We start from the raw sequence: 14,985 nt of genomic DNA on the forward strand, positions 1-14,985 counted from the left end.
TTGGATCAGACACACTGAACCCTTTACACCTAGGCTGGAGCACTATCCAATCCAACTATGATCGGTTAATCTGAAAGATCATTGGGTGTGTATGTACAATACTCTCAACAGAAATGTTCAGTATCCATATCAATCCTATTTTTTCATTCTCGGCAAGCACAAAGTGCATCTGTCTAATGAATGCATATGGATATTTATAAAGGTTTGTAAAGGTCATAAACACTTCATAAATTAGGGGACCAAGATTAATGCAGCAATCTGTTAGCCGAGTAACAAACATTGATCTGTAAAGAGATATGTGATCATAGCCTTTGTGTAAACCTTTGAAGAGTTTTATGAGAGGTATAACAAACTAAAATTAGACCTACTCAAACAGCAGCTGTACACATACAATGCAGAAGTTTAATAATGGCACACACCCGACTCAACACCCACACTCATTAACAATTCTGAAACACTTGAGACAAGAAGTGTGATCATGTGAGAGACTTTTGTATGTGTCAATGAGTTTAGATTGTCAGTGGGACAGCAGGGCTTTTAACATGGGCAGGCTGTAGGGATGCCAGTATGACGGGGCGGGGGGGGGGGGGGCTCCTTAATCCCCTGTATCTTTTCCTCAGTGCTGGCTTCATTTATGTGGATTATTAAACTAATCAAACTGTAATGGAGATGCTCAGAACAGCTTCACTACTGTACATCTTGAGTACAATACCATACATACACAACACAGCTAACAGCTAATTTATTTTTGATTGGTGGGTTTAATGCAGTTTTTGGGCATGAGGGTGCACAAGATTTGATCAGGCAGCCCACTCTGCCAGGAAACAAGGATGTTGTGTTCCCAGGCTGCTAGAAACGTTCTGAGAGTTATCAATAGAAATCAAGTTTGGTTTTGAAACATTAACCAGCAAATATTAGGCAGAATCTTTGATTTAAACAGTAAATTTAGCTTCGTTCTTGTAATTAGTTATATGAAACTAGTTATATTTCCTAATCCCTGTCCGGGAAACCACCCGTTAATGTTATGTTATGTTTCAGATGACTTTTAATTTGTAGCTCTTTTCCTTGCCTTTGTTTTTGAAATACGTGCTGGCTCGTTTATGTTAATTTCCTCTCTTCACGTCTTATTCATGTCGGAGATGTGGGTTGTAGCTTTGAAACCAATTCCAGTCGGATTTATTCTTCCGAATCCAAACTGTATGTATTCACGAGAAAAACACGAAATTTCAGCTCAAGTAATGCTATCTATGCCTGTCTCTCTCTCTCTCTTTCTATCTCTCTCTCTCATCGTGCGATAAGTCAATATATTCATTATCACGACAGGCCTAGTGGTTACAAAGCCACAATGATACCACTAGATTTGTTGTTTTTGCAATTGAATAGTGATCATATATAATTATTTCTCAGTCTCTTTATTAGAATACAACCAGAAAATACAGGAAATGTGTTTGTAGTATAAAGAAGTATAAAAGTATAAGATGATGTTTCAAGAATTTAGGGCAAACTCCCCTTCCACTTAAGCAATAGCAGGCAGCTGCAAGATCTCTTAAACCTAAATAAAATGAAATCCCAATTTTATATTTCTCATCAAATGACTTCATGACTTCAGTCTCCTCAAAAAAGTTCAAGATGTGTTTCGTGCCAAGAGAGGTCACACTAAATACTGACTGATGCCTGAAGGAGACATTTAGTTCTGAAAAGAATTTGGTTTTTAATTTTGTGTACATATTTCCTGTATTTTTGGTTTGTATCTAAAAAAAAAAAGTGAAAAATAAATATGGATTGACATTAAAACTTTGCTAAAACAACAAAGCTGGTGGCCTAAGACTTTTGCACAGTACTGTAGGTTATAACAACATGAGGAAGAGTAAATGATGACACAATTTTTCATATTTGGGTGAACTATCCCTTTAAGGTTTCAACCAGACAGTAAATGAGTTCTTTTGTCTTGATAATCCCAGACATGTATCCATCACTTATCATTAAATCTCAGATTTCTATTGATTTTATATCAGGTGAATGATATTTTCAATCATTTACCCTAAGCTTGAAACCGAACCCTAACATAAACCTGTTGACATTATTAGATTTAATGTCAAACATTTACTACTGATGACAACCTCTTATAAAATCTGATCCTCAGAAGTATAAAACTTGTACACACACACAGCTAACATTTGTTATGCAGGAGACGGTTATTCAATTTTAAATGCGTGTGGATCTTTCATCCACAAAGCTTTCAATCCCTCCGAGAGTCAAAGAGCATAATTCTCAGAAATGACATAAGCCATGAATTTAAAGTATCAAACATTAATCTAAAATCCATCTGATCACCACCACATTTCCTACCACAACCTTACTTTTTACAGCACTCTCTCTGTACATATCACGAACACAACGCATTTCAGGCAGTAAGATATGGCGTTCTCACCATTTGTAAAAATGGCTGAGTGAAGCCAAACTTTTCTAAGAAATACGACCAAATAAACGCCCCACTGAGAAAGAATGAAGGTGAGTGATGTACTTGTGTGTTTGGTTTAGAGCAGCAGATGTCTTTATTACCTAACAGAATTAATGCAGGACATTTAATATTCAACCCTGCTGAGGCTCCCTACAGAACAGTTAATCTGAAGCTGAGCGTGAGAGTCAAGCATGCCAGTGCAGAGAAAAACACAAACACAACCTCACCGAACACTACAGATGCAGAATAAAACACATTTATTTATTTACTTGTATTGTTTGTGCAGGTTTGTCTCATTAATCTAATTACTACTTTACAAATAAAGCTTTAAATGGCATAAACAGAAAACACACTAATGGTTTTTCTCTGAGGCAGCTGATAAAGCATTAAGAAATATAGCTTCAAGTGGACAAACTCATTGTGTTTTTTTTCCCCTTCCTTTCCATTCATGTGCCTTGTTTTGTGCTCCACCACTCTCTTTTTCTGTCTATCCCATTACAGAGGGGATAAATAAATGATGTGTTGTTCAGTGACCATCTCTAAAATCCAATTGGGCTAAGTGCTGCTTTCTCACAGTGCGATTGGTCCATGATGTCATGGATCTTACTCTCAGACAGAGCGAGCGAGAGAGCCAACGCATGCACAAGAGAGAGAGAGAGAGATGCTGAAAGCTTACTATATTGACTGCTATGAACAGTTAAAGGAACAGTATGTAAGAAATGTATATCAATTAATCATAAAATAGCCCTGATATGTCACTAGACATTAAGAAATCATTTTCAATTCAAATACTTATATCACTCACAACAGTGGTCCGGCCAGGATATTGTCATTGGAGTTGCAGCCCTCAACTGCTGTTTATGTTGTTATTTTGTGTATTGGCCACCAGTTGTGGTATTGCAGTACCAGTTTTAGCCACAAGTTTTGTGATTGCAGTACCAGTTTTGGCCACAATCCTCCATACTGTTCCTTTAAGCTAAAATAAAATGATATATATAAGCAGGTAAGTGAAAAAATGCACCAGTACTACTAATTATTATTGCGACAAGAATTGATAAAATAATTCTGGAAAAAATCCTGCAATTTTAGAAACAGCTATGGTAATGAGCAAAGTACAGCTTATAGGATAGGAAAGATGTATAATTTTCTTAAACTGCTTGGCATGATACAAATATTTCCAATAAAGTAGTTAAAATCAACAAAAATACATTCTGACAGCAACAGCATTACAAATGTGCTTTTTATAAGAGGAGTTAGGGGTCCTAAACCACTGATCCCCAACCATTATAAAATCGAGATAACACACAGCCTCAAGAAGCTAACTTTTTTGCCAGTAAAATAAATTCAGTTCTGCATTGTCTATTATGGCGCTTTTCCATTGAATAGTACCCCATGGTTTAGGTCGGGTCAGCTCACCTCACTTTGGCTTGGTTAATTTTTCCATCGAGTTTAGTAACACTTCGAAAGGGGATGGATTATAGGCGTGTCGTTATATTTGCACTGCCTACTGCTGTGACATCATACAAGTGAGAGCGTCGTTGTACATTCCCATACATTCATTTATTTCTCAGTCTGCCACAAAATTAAAATTGACAACCACAGATGGATGTTTACACATTGCGTTTATTACTACCTCTGTCTCACATGACAGTTTCTGTACAAACCCATGGTGTCAGTCGACTCGCTCCGGCCCTGAGCATCATTTAAGTTGCATTTAAGCATATATGCAGATGTGCGCGTCGCAAATGTGCCGCCACAAACGGTGTGGTGTTCATGATTCTCAACCTCTGGATGTTTTTCATCGCTAAAAGACAGCAACAGCACAGACGACAACAGGTTTACTCGAGACAGCGCAAGCTGGCATGAAGGTAAAGCTAATCTTTTACATTATAGTGATGACGCTTGTAGTGACGATTCTCTCAGACCAACCAGTGATCTAAAGTGTTTTCCCGTCACGTTTTGGTAGCAGCTCAGCTCACTTGGACCCCAACCAAGGTGGTACTAAAAAAAAGTATTGGGTACTACGTACTGCACCCAGTGGAAAAGCCCCCTTATTGGTTACAGTAAAAGAACTATGATAGAGGGTCAGATCTCACAGTTCTGGTTTTACACAGAAAATAAAGATATGTATAATTAGTTACAAGTGAGCAAAGGAAATATAATTAGTCCCACTGCATGATACATTGCTATATAATTGCAAACATAGATTATGCCAAAATAACATGTTTTCTATAACACACGGGTTACTAAAGTATGTGTTTTTGAGCAGTTGTTATCTGGAAATAACAAACCTGCAAATGTTGCGACTGGCCAATCAGAATCAAGCATTCCTGGATCTTTATTAAGAGCATGGTCAACCCAGACTCTGAGCACAGACGGTCAGGTCACTCTGACTCAGACTCAAAGAAAGGAGGGGCCACACTTGAGAACGGTTGCTGAGGTTCTCATGGCCCAGACATTAAAAAATATGCCAGTACAACAAAGCGCACTAATAACAGTAGGTAGGCACATGTGCAGCTATTAATGAGAAATGGGAATATTCCCTGCTCTCAATTGAAACTCAAATGACCATCTTTCTTGTTTAGAAAACAAATAGACTTGCAACTATAGCAAGTTGCTCTTTATCCATACAATGAAAGTGGATGGTGACTTCAGCTGTCCCTGGTCCACATTTACTCTCGTTGTATGAAGAAAGAGCAGCTTTTGTTTTCTGTTCCACAGACAGAAAGTAATAAGAATGAATGATGACAAAATGTAGATTTTTGGATACTGAATCTGAGAATACAAAGAACAAGGGGTTCAAATGAGGTCTTAAGGCAGCAGGTGAATCTCAAAAGAAAATGCCAGCCGCCCTCAGACAAGAGTCGTGACATCAGCACATGGTGTCTGGGGCAGGATCGGGTCGAATCTCCAGACATGCGAGCTGCAGGCAGCTTTCCAATTGTTGGATTATCATAACATTAGCAACCTAAACGTCTAAACAATAGCTGACTCTTAGGTCAAGAGAACAAACAAACTTGTGCTACACACACAGAGATTTTTGCATACACAAACTTGTAACACAAAAAGCTGACAATTTATTTAAAATTACTCTTGAGAACCTTAAATATCTTTTTTTCTTCAGGAAGTTATATTTTTCACTTTTGGTGGGAAACAACACCACAAACCTCAGTATTACCAGGATCTGATGTATTGTTTTGTAGTGGTAGTAATTTGTCTGACTCTGAAGCTCTTCGTCCATTTAAATTAATTTAATTAATTTGTTAAATAAAAAATACTTTCTATAAATTAACCCTTTATAAGAAATACTTCCTTTAACACAGGCATGCTCGTTTTTTGGTTACATGGCTCAAAATCTACTGACCCATAAGCTCACCAATAAACATTGATGGATTGGTCTATTTTCAGACAGACCTGTTTGGTTTAGAGATTTGTGGCTGCTGTGACAGTACATAAAACTACACTGCCCAAGTCCCCCATTCCTCCTCAGTTCAAGCATGGCTGCTGGATCTTCCCTTAAACAATCTCCACGCTCCACGGCCCTTCTCCTCAGCACCACAGAGACCTGCCCTTGTGGCCTTGGCACTTACTCAGTATAACTTGCTTTATTTTTTATCCTCTGTTGGCTCATCAACGCTGACCTTGGACTCCTCTCTGTTGACAAATCATGTGCTATGGCCATTCTAAAGCTATTCGCTTTCTCCTATTATGCTGACTGTACATTCTGCAACTAAATTATCCTTTTTTAAATCAGATATATTAGGTAATTCTTAACTCCTATTTAAATATTCTTTAACACTGCCTGCTAGTCTATATGTGAAGAGCTCACATGCAAAACCCTCTAAGTGCGTCTGACATGTTTTCTTGTAAACAAACATTTTTATTTAAATGCTTCTGTTTAGATTTAGTAATTTCACTTTAAATGGGGTACTTCACACCAAAATGACTTCTTCATCATTAATTACTTACCCGTGTCGTTCTAAACCACTAAGTCCTCCAATTGTCTTCAGAACACATTTTTAGATATTTTTAATGAAAAATCTATTTGTTCTCCTCAAAGTCATTCAGTGCGTGTTTACGAGCAGACTATGGCACATGCTGCTGACGTAGTTGGCAAAGTTTTTTCCTTTTTTATTATTCAAGCCATTATGCAAACATTGTAAAAAATACTTAAACAGCCCGTATAAATACACAAATTACTTGCCAGTGTATTCTGTAGCTGTATGCTGGCAACTACGTCAGCAAGTGATGTCAGCAGCATGCGCCATAGTCTGCCTGTGAATGCGCACTGAAGGACTAAGCAGGAAAACAAATTGTTAAATAAAATCGTCCGTTTTGTTTTCTTTGCGCACACAATTTTTCTCGTTGCATCATATTATTATTATTGAACTACAGATTGAATATGGACTTTTTTGGCGATGCCTTTCATTCTATTGTGGGGAAAGAATTGTAAAACAAACTGCAGTCTATAGGACGGACACGATTTTTATCTTTTATTCATATCTTTTATTTTTAAGGACTTGGTGGTATGACACAGGGGTAAGAGATGTCTAATAAAATTGTCATTTTGGGGTAAACTAACCCTTCAAATGGCAATTAAAAAGTTATTAGTCAGTTGTTGAAATACCTTTTCATAATGTCATTTTATTGGTATTTAACAAATTTGTATTTCGCAGCAAAACCCTTGAAGTACATGCAAAAAGGTAAAAGGCTCACAAATTTGGTCAATATCCCAATAAGTTCTGTAAACCTCCTTTACCTAGGTAAAAAAACTCTTGCACCGTGATGTATGCATTCCGTAGTTCATCCAATTGGCCTATGGCTAAACCACGCCCCCAAACACGATGAGCCAATCACAGTGCGCATAGCTAACCCAATACACTCAAACATTCTCTGCTTTAACGTACATTGCATTGCAATAAGTCTAACATTAGAAAACGTTAACGTTAGCTTCTAACTGCATTGTACATCATGTCACTTAGCTTCATTAACGTATCTGTAAATAACCGAGATAACAAATGTTATTGTGTTAATATTGTTGTGCTGAATGATTCATGTAAATACTGTAGCACCAAACTAACGCAGAGGTTCTCTTGGTAAAAATGGTGAAAAGGCTTGTCCTGGAAACGTATGCAACTTAGACTTGTACATATTTAATGTGATCATGATGGCAACGAGATGAGGTTTATCGCGTTTACACTGTGACCTGTACATTTTTGCCTGGAGCTGAAGATTTTCATTGACCTTCTCAACAATAAAATTATTAATATAGCCCTCCAATGCATAGTTAAGGCTCTTTTGGTGATTTCTAGATGATATATAGTCTTTCTGTCTCCAATCATCATCAATTGCCTCCTATGAAATGTCTCCCGAATGTTGATTGTTTGTCCGAGTGAGTGGAGGGGGCGTGGCTTAGCTTAGCCATAGGCAGGGCATGAAATTAACACCCGACCACGCGCCAAATGCGGGTGGATTTTGCAATTGGCGGGTAACACTGTCAATCTACCAGCCACATTGGCGGGTAGCCAATGCGAATCAGTGATGGCGCGGGTCATTGTATAAACAACCCACTCCCGACCGACATTTTCAACTAACCCGCCCCGCCCGCAATTGTTCGAAATAGTTTTTAAACTCGACTGACTGACCGCGGCCTGAATATCATTAAAATATTTTTGGATGACTCGTAACCGGCACCCGCTCATTTCTTATCAACCTGCGCATATCACCGATGCAAATTCATTGAGAGAATGCGACTGCTGTTTCGCAACGTTCATGCGATTGGAAAGAAGATGAGGCACTTCTCTGACTACGTTTGGATGTGCGAGTAAGTATTAAACTGTTGGTGAGATGGGATGAGAATGCAATGCTGACATATGCTACTGTACAATCACAGTTGCACAGATGTATAGTGCTGCTGTGACGGATCAGAGCTCTTGATGTGTAAACTTTAGAGAGAGTTGCGCTACTATGCCTTATACTGTAGTACATTAACATACATTTTGCGAATATAGTAATGAAAAACAACGTATGTGCGGCGTTAATGTGCGCAGTTTGTGCCCCCTCTGTCTTTGTGTGCGTGCGCCGGTTTAAGGGGACTCAATAGGGCACATCGGAGATATGCGTTCCTACAAGCATGCGTACATAAAATCTTTCTGCTCTTGACAGGGCACATACAAACAAAATGATCTCAACAGTATTCATTTTCTAATAAAACATTTCTTTATGTCTTAAGTGTATGTATAGAGAGTCAAAAACCAGTCTGTGTTCGTCTTAAAGAGACAGTAACCTCAATTAAACTACTTAAGTCTGTGTCATTAATGTTAATCAAACAACGTAAGACAAAGAGAAATTCACTTTTGTAGCTCTGAAAAAAATTATATTTAATTCATACCATAAAGACAGTGTTATAATTCACTATTCGGGCAAAAAAAAAACTGGCTGGTAAAAAGTCTCTGTGGCAGGTGGATTTCTAAATCCACCTGCCACAGTGGCTGGTGGTCAAAAAAGTTAACTTCAGGCCCTGGCCATAGGTCAACTCTTTCTCTGTGCGCTTATACTAGTTATGTAAACTTTAGAAAGTCAGTGAGCAGTGAGAGTAGTAGAGGGTGTGTATGGAGATAAACAGTGATTCAAATGGTGTGACACTTATAGAAAGGACAGTTGGAGAGAAACAGGTTCCACCTGGAGCCAAATACAGGCACTTCTCATTACTGAAGCTGATTCAGGACTAAACAGGCCCTTAAACAGCAGTAAAGCTTGAGGAGAAGTTTGTGTGTGTGTGTGTGTGTGTGTGTGTGTGTGTGTGTGTGTGTGTGTGTGTGTGTGTGTGTGTGTGTGTGTGTGTGTGTGTGTGTGTTAAGGCAGATTTGGCAAAGCATCTGTGTAAATGTATGGAGGATAAATAATACAAAAGAAAAAAATATTTTGTCTGTATGTTTTATTACACTGTCCAAGTAACGTTCACATAACACCAAATTCTGTGCCAAACAGCTTGTGAGCAAATAAAAATTACTTGAGTCCAACAAACACCCCATACAGGAATGCAGCTTGGTTTGATACCGCAAGCAGCTCATGCCAACATGTCTTCAGTTCATACTGCCAGAAAAAGCTCCTAAAATCTAAAGCAAGGTAAAGTGCCACCACATCTCAACCTGGCTGTCCAATAACATGCCTGCAAAAACAGGCAGAACTCTACTAACTCTACTCCTGAAGGAAGACCTCAACGTTGGGCATTCAGATAGCAGACATGGTCCCACAACGAGGCTGTGGGGTACATACAGATGGTTACCAGAAAAGAATGATTTAAATAAAGCTATTTCATCCTAATCAGCCAATAGCATTATCTAACTCTGCAAAACCTTCAACAAAAATCTGAAAGACCATCAGACCTGTGTCAGTTTTCAAGAGCAAAGCTTAAGGTGCTCTCACCATCACATGACTAATCCACTGCTTAGAGCTTTACTTACACAGAGGACTACAGTGGGATGTTGACAAGCACCTGTTTAACAATACACCCACGCATTGATTTCATTATATTAGTGATGACATTTTATAGAAGCAATGGTTTCCGAGATAATAACAAATCCTTTAATCTAGCCCTAAATCTAACTCTCACACAAAGCTGTTGGCATTTTATAAATGATTTGGCCAAACAGAAGTAAGGACCACTTCAAATGGTCCTACATGTCAGTTTCTGAAATCACTTTTTTTTAGATATTCTTAAACTTTTGTCCCTCACTGTCAAAGCAAAATCACACGTTTACGTTGCTTACTAGATGAGAATACATACTTCTGTTGGTTGTAAGATAAAGATTAAATCAATCCCTATTTTTAAACCCTTAAATGGGGCGTCTAGTGGTATGTCATGCATTTTGACTTGAGACAGTTAAAGAGTTGGATTCCTCATGCTAAACATGGGCAAAGGTTCAAAAAAGCAATTAAATTGAGTATTTCTAGGCCCAACACACTCCGGAAAGTCCTTATTGGGCACAGTGTTGCGCAATATGCCCTATAGTGAGATCGTCAGCCTATGAGTATTGGGGGCGGGACAATAGTTTATTCACTTATTTATTCGTTAATTTTTTGGATTGGTGGACAAACAACAGAAGCTGAATGCCAGTTGGCAACACTGTCACGACCGCAACCTTATTAAACATGATGCCATTATTCTGAGCGCGTCATTGATGCCTAGCCGCTCAAATTTCTTACATGCCAGGGAGCACATGAACAACTCACTCAATGGTTTTAAAGCCTGCATGCATAACAACCTCTCTAGTGCAAGGAAACTTCAGAGCATTACACGCTCAGGTGCGAAAGGAAGTCTGAGCTACTCACAATACAAGCGAGAAAGAGTCCGAGAGACAAGTGCATTACAAGCTTCTCTCGCTCAAGGTGAAGCCCACATGCACTCTCATGCGGGGAATAGCACGCAAGGGGTTTTGGTGTCAAGTGCGGGTTATGCGGGAATGTTAATGTGTAACTATGATGATAATAATAATAATAATAGCATAACAATAATTTTAAATTATAATGAGCAAACATGCCAACTATCATAATGAAGGCTAGCCTATTGGCCATATAACTGACTATCGTTGATAGTTGAAAGTATCGGCGCATGGCACTCTAGCGCATGGCACGTACACACCAATCATTAGCTGACACGAAATCAACGTCACCAAAGAAGTGTGTTGTTGCCTGTGAGGGAAATTTAAGCTTCTTCAGCTTACAAAGGACCCAGCCTTACGGAAACAATGGATATAGTTAAGTCATAGCTTTATTTAGAAACTGATTTCCCAATTGAGAGCAATCGTGCCGCACAAGCCCTGAAAAGTGATTTTTCCACCCATGTGCTTTCCAGTACTCATATCTCCATTGTTTACTGTTTCTGGGGTCTTGTGTGTGCGCGCCCGCATGTGAATCAGTCTTTTACTATGTTTTACGTAGATGCTTGTGATCTTCCATTCCACATCACAATAACTAAATAATGTCAAACAATAAATGCAAACATCCCAATCCACTCAATCCTAATAGTAAAAAAGCCTACACAAAAATTGTCTGTAATCACAATCAAAGTACACACCAAACACACACACGCATGCGTGCACACCCACGTGCACACACATCACAATCCACTGCCATACTACTGCCATATTACATGGGTGTGTTTGGATGAACCCTTTTCTGATCTAAGACAATCCCTTTGTCATACTGCCCACCGATGTTGCAAGCTGCACCCTTGGGTGACGTGCAGCTCATCTGACAGATGTGCTGCTGGTCTGTTGGTCTTAAACAGCTTTGATACTACTAAAGAGAAAAAAGGATCCAACTAGGAGAAAAACATACACTGGTCATGCAATAGGCACTATCATCACATGCTCACCGGCGGAAACCATATACCAAATAAAACAACAGGTCACCTCTTTGTCACCTGTATAAGTTTATAATATATTAAGTTATATATCTGTTTTGTGCATGTGAATGGTTGACGTGATTTGTTATTTCAAGTGATCTGATTTGGTAAGCTGGTGGTGTCAGAATTGTTAAATGATGCTGTTGCAATGACAATAGCCTTTCAAATACAAGGACAGATGTTCCTGCTTCTGAATAAATTGTTTAGTTAGCAATCTTTTATCTCTAGCACATTTATACGACACATGATAAATAGCACAAGAGAAAAATATCCTCAGTATATTAGCAAAGGTGAGGCTGCCAGCCTAGCAAGCAAAGAGAGTCAAGCCTGTTCTGTAGACACTGAATTGAGTGGTATGATCATTGGGAAATCAACAATTGTTTACTTGACTAGGTCAAAAGATAACCACCCCAGGGGATTACTTCATAATTACCCGAGCAAACAAGTTTGCCTGCTTTCTAAGTATTTGGATCTAAAGAAAACATGTTTGCCTACTTGCAGCTTCATTCTCATGCTAGCAATTCCAGTCCAAAAGTCACTGTATACTTTCTAGAGAAAGGCATGCAACAGTCCAAACACCAACATAGTGTAGATACCACTGCCACCACACTGGCATCCATCAACCCTCAAGGGAAAAAGCTGATCGGAGGTACAAAATACATAAAACATTTTGAGGAAGGCTGTGTATATGTGCCTTGTGCTACTTATAGATATGCAATGATAAAGGTAAACATTTACCTAGGTACAGTAAACCACTCCTGCTCTACTAATGAAACCAAACTATTTCCTGTTAAGAAAGATCCCACATTCCAAGGTTGTAATCCTTTTTGGCTCCTCTAATGCAGACAGTTGGCAAGTAGTATGTTTTTTTTTTTTTAAGTGAGAGTGATATGGGTGACTGGCATGCAACACTATACTGTTGCTGCTTTTTAATGTGTGAGGAAATGAGTCAGAATACAACCTCTCCATTAAACCTGTACCGAGCGTAACAGACTTCATGGCCAAGAAACATCCAACCGCTCTCAGCGATTATTTCTTCACTGGGTAGCTATGCGCAAAACCCCAAACATCTAAACATTGGCTAACGGAAACGATGTTTACAATGCAGACCCAAACCTTTCCTTTTGGCCCAAGCCTCAAGGGAGGAGAGGGTAACCATAGCTGCTTGTGAACTGGAGGGTTTGTTCGCTGATGCATTCGTGTGCAAGAGCTCGAGCTGACACGCGTTTGCCCCGCACCGGACCATCTGCTGATGAAGGTTATCATTGCATCTCCCCACCGATCCGACAGGGATTATCCTGTTACCTGCTTTAGACGCCTTAGGATTCCCAGCAGTTAAAACAAATCCCTATGACCAGTGCTTGGAAGAGCAGGGACATCCTGAGTCTGACCACAGGCAGCATTACTGTGTTTAGCTCCTGTGTGGGTTTTTAAGCAAAACGTTTTGCAGAAATGGAATTTATTTGGTGTGCTGTCACTTTAAGATGTAATGCATGGATTCAATATACTGTTGTTACACATGTGTTCACTTTCTGAACAGACTATGTTTATGAGGATAATCGTGGAATTTTTAAATAATTGTGTGAAAATATGTCCGTCCAAGTGGAAGAAAACGTGAACCCAGTATTCGTCTGAGATGCGGCTTTCTGGATGCCGCTTTAGATGTGTGCACACAACAAAACACAAACAGCACGTAAGTAGCACATTAAAATGCATTTTGATTTCTAAATCAATATTGTGTTTTTAAATTGAAGATTGATTGGAGTCAGAAAATCTATATTTTTTACCCAGCCTTAAGTCCTCATATTAGCAGGGCTTTGAATCATCTTCAGCACAGCCCACCCTCATCCTCAACATAGCATAGTGATGGCGACCCAGGCGTAGATTATGAATAAGTGATGTCGGGCCTAGCAAACAATGAGTCAGCCATCTGAATAATGCCGTTCATCTATGTCAATGTTTGCACAGTGTGCCACATGGTACAGTCATATGCATATCACAGAACACATTATGGTCCTTTCAAAACAGAGCGGCAGTCATTTGCTTCAAATAAACAGAGGGTTGGCGTGTAAATAGCATGACGGGTCTGTTTTCAGGTCGTGTGGAGACAAAAGGTGAGCTTTTGTTTTGAATAAATGAGCAATGCAAGTGGCTCATTATTTGTTGGTGGCATTATAACTGCTGAACATTATGATGGTAATTCATCATATTAAGAACCCCTGTCTTCAGAACTCAGTCGTTTAAATAAGAATTCATTTATCCATCATTAGCTCCCACCCATTTTCCTCAATTATATAAAAAATACACAGTAGCACACAGAGGTGCTGGGATTTATCTAAGGGCACATGTTACTTTAACATTAGAGCTAAAAACAAACTTACATAATTAAAGGGAAACTCCTCTTTTTTTTTTAAATCAAGTTAAACATTTGATTTTTACAGTTTTGGAATCCATTCAGCTGATCTCCGGGTCTGGCGCTACCACTTTTAGCATAATCCTATTTTCAGCACCTGAAAATAGTCCCCTGCTATTAAAAGTAACCAAGGGGACTATTTTTGGGCAGTGTGTAATATCACTACGCCTGCCTGCTTAAGTCCTTGATTATTACACCAGAATGAGAGTATAGTTCCTAGCCATATCTGCCTAGAAAATGGCAACTTTTAATTTTCTGTCGGTCTAAGTAAACAAGGTAACTACAAAAGAGTCAAGTTTTAAATAGGAAAAATATAGAAACTCTTTGGTTATTTTTTAGCGTAATGCTAATGGTCTAATCAGATTCAATGGATTATGTTAAGTTATGCTAAAAGTGCTAGCACCAGACCCTGAGATCAGCTGAATGGATTCCAAAATGGTAGAAATCAAATGTTTAACTGTAGGGGAGCTGGAAAATGAGAATATTTAAAAGAAAAAGTGGAGTAGTGGAGTGTCCCTTTAAAATGGGCCTTGAAAAAGGGTGCACTTGCTAATGTCAGTCGATCGATCAGTTTACCCTTAAATAACATGTTGTTTGTCATCTTGTGGTTGATCTGCCAAGCACCTGACAGGGGCCCAGAGTGACAATCCCTTGAGGTATCCGTCTCAAATATACACAAAACACACAACACCCATTAGCTAC

At 38.9% G+C, this 14,985-nt stretch overlaps 1 protein-coding gene across 40 annotated transcripts in view; it reads right to left on the minus strand.

The window, feature by feature from the left end:
* camk2g2 (calcium/calmodulin-dependent protein kinase (CaM kinase) II gamma 2) overlaps nt 1-14,985 on the minus strand; it is a 74,166-nt gene that overhangs the window by 50,626 nt on the left and 8,555 nt on the right. The window lies entirely within an intron of this gene.

Source organism: Paramisgurnus dabryanus, chromosome 20, assembly GCF_030506205.2.
Source record: "Paramisgurnus dabryanus chromosome 20, PD_genome_1.1, whole genome shotgun sequence".
Lineage (NCBI taxonomy): Eukaryota > Metazoa > Chordata > Actinopteri > Cypriniformes > Cobitidae > Paramisgurnus > Paramisgurnus dabryanus.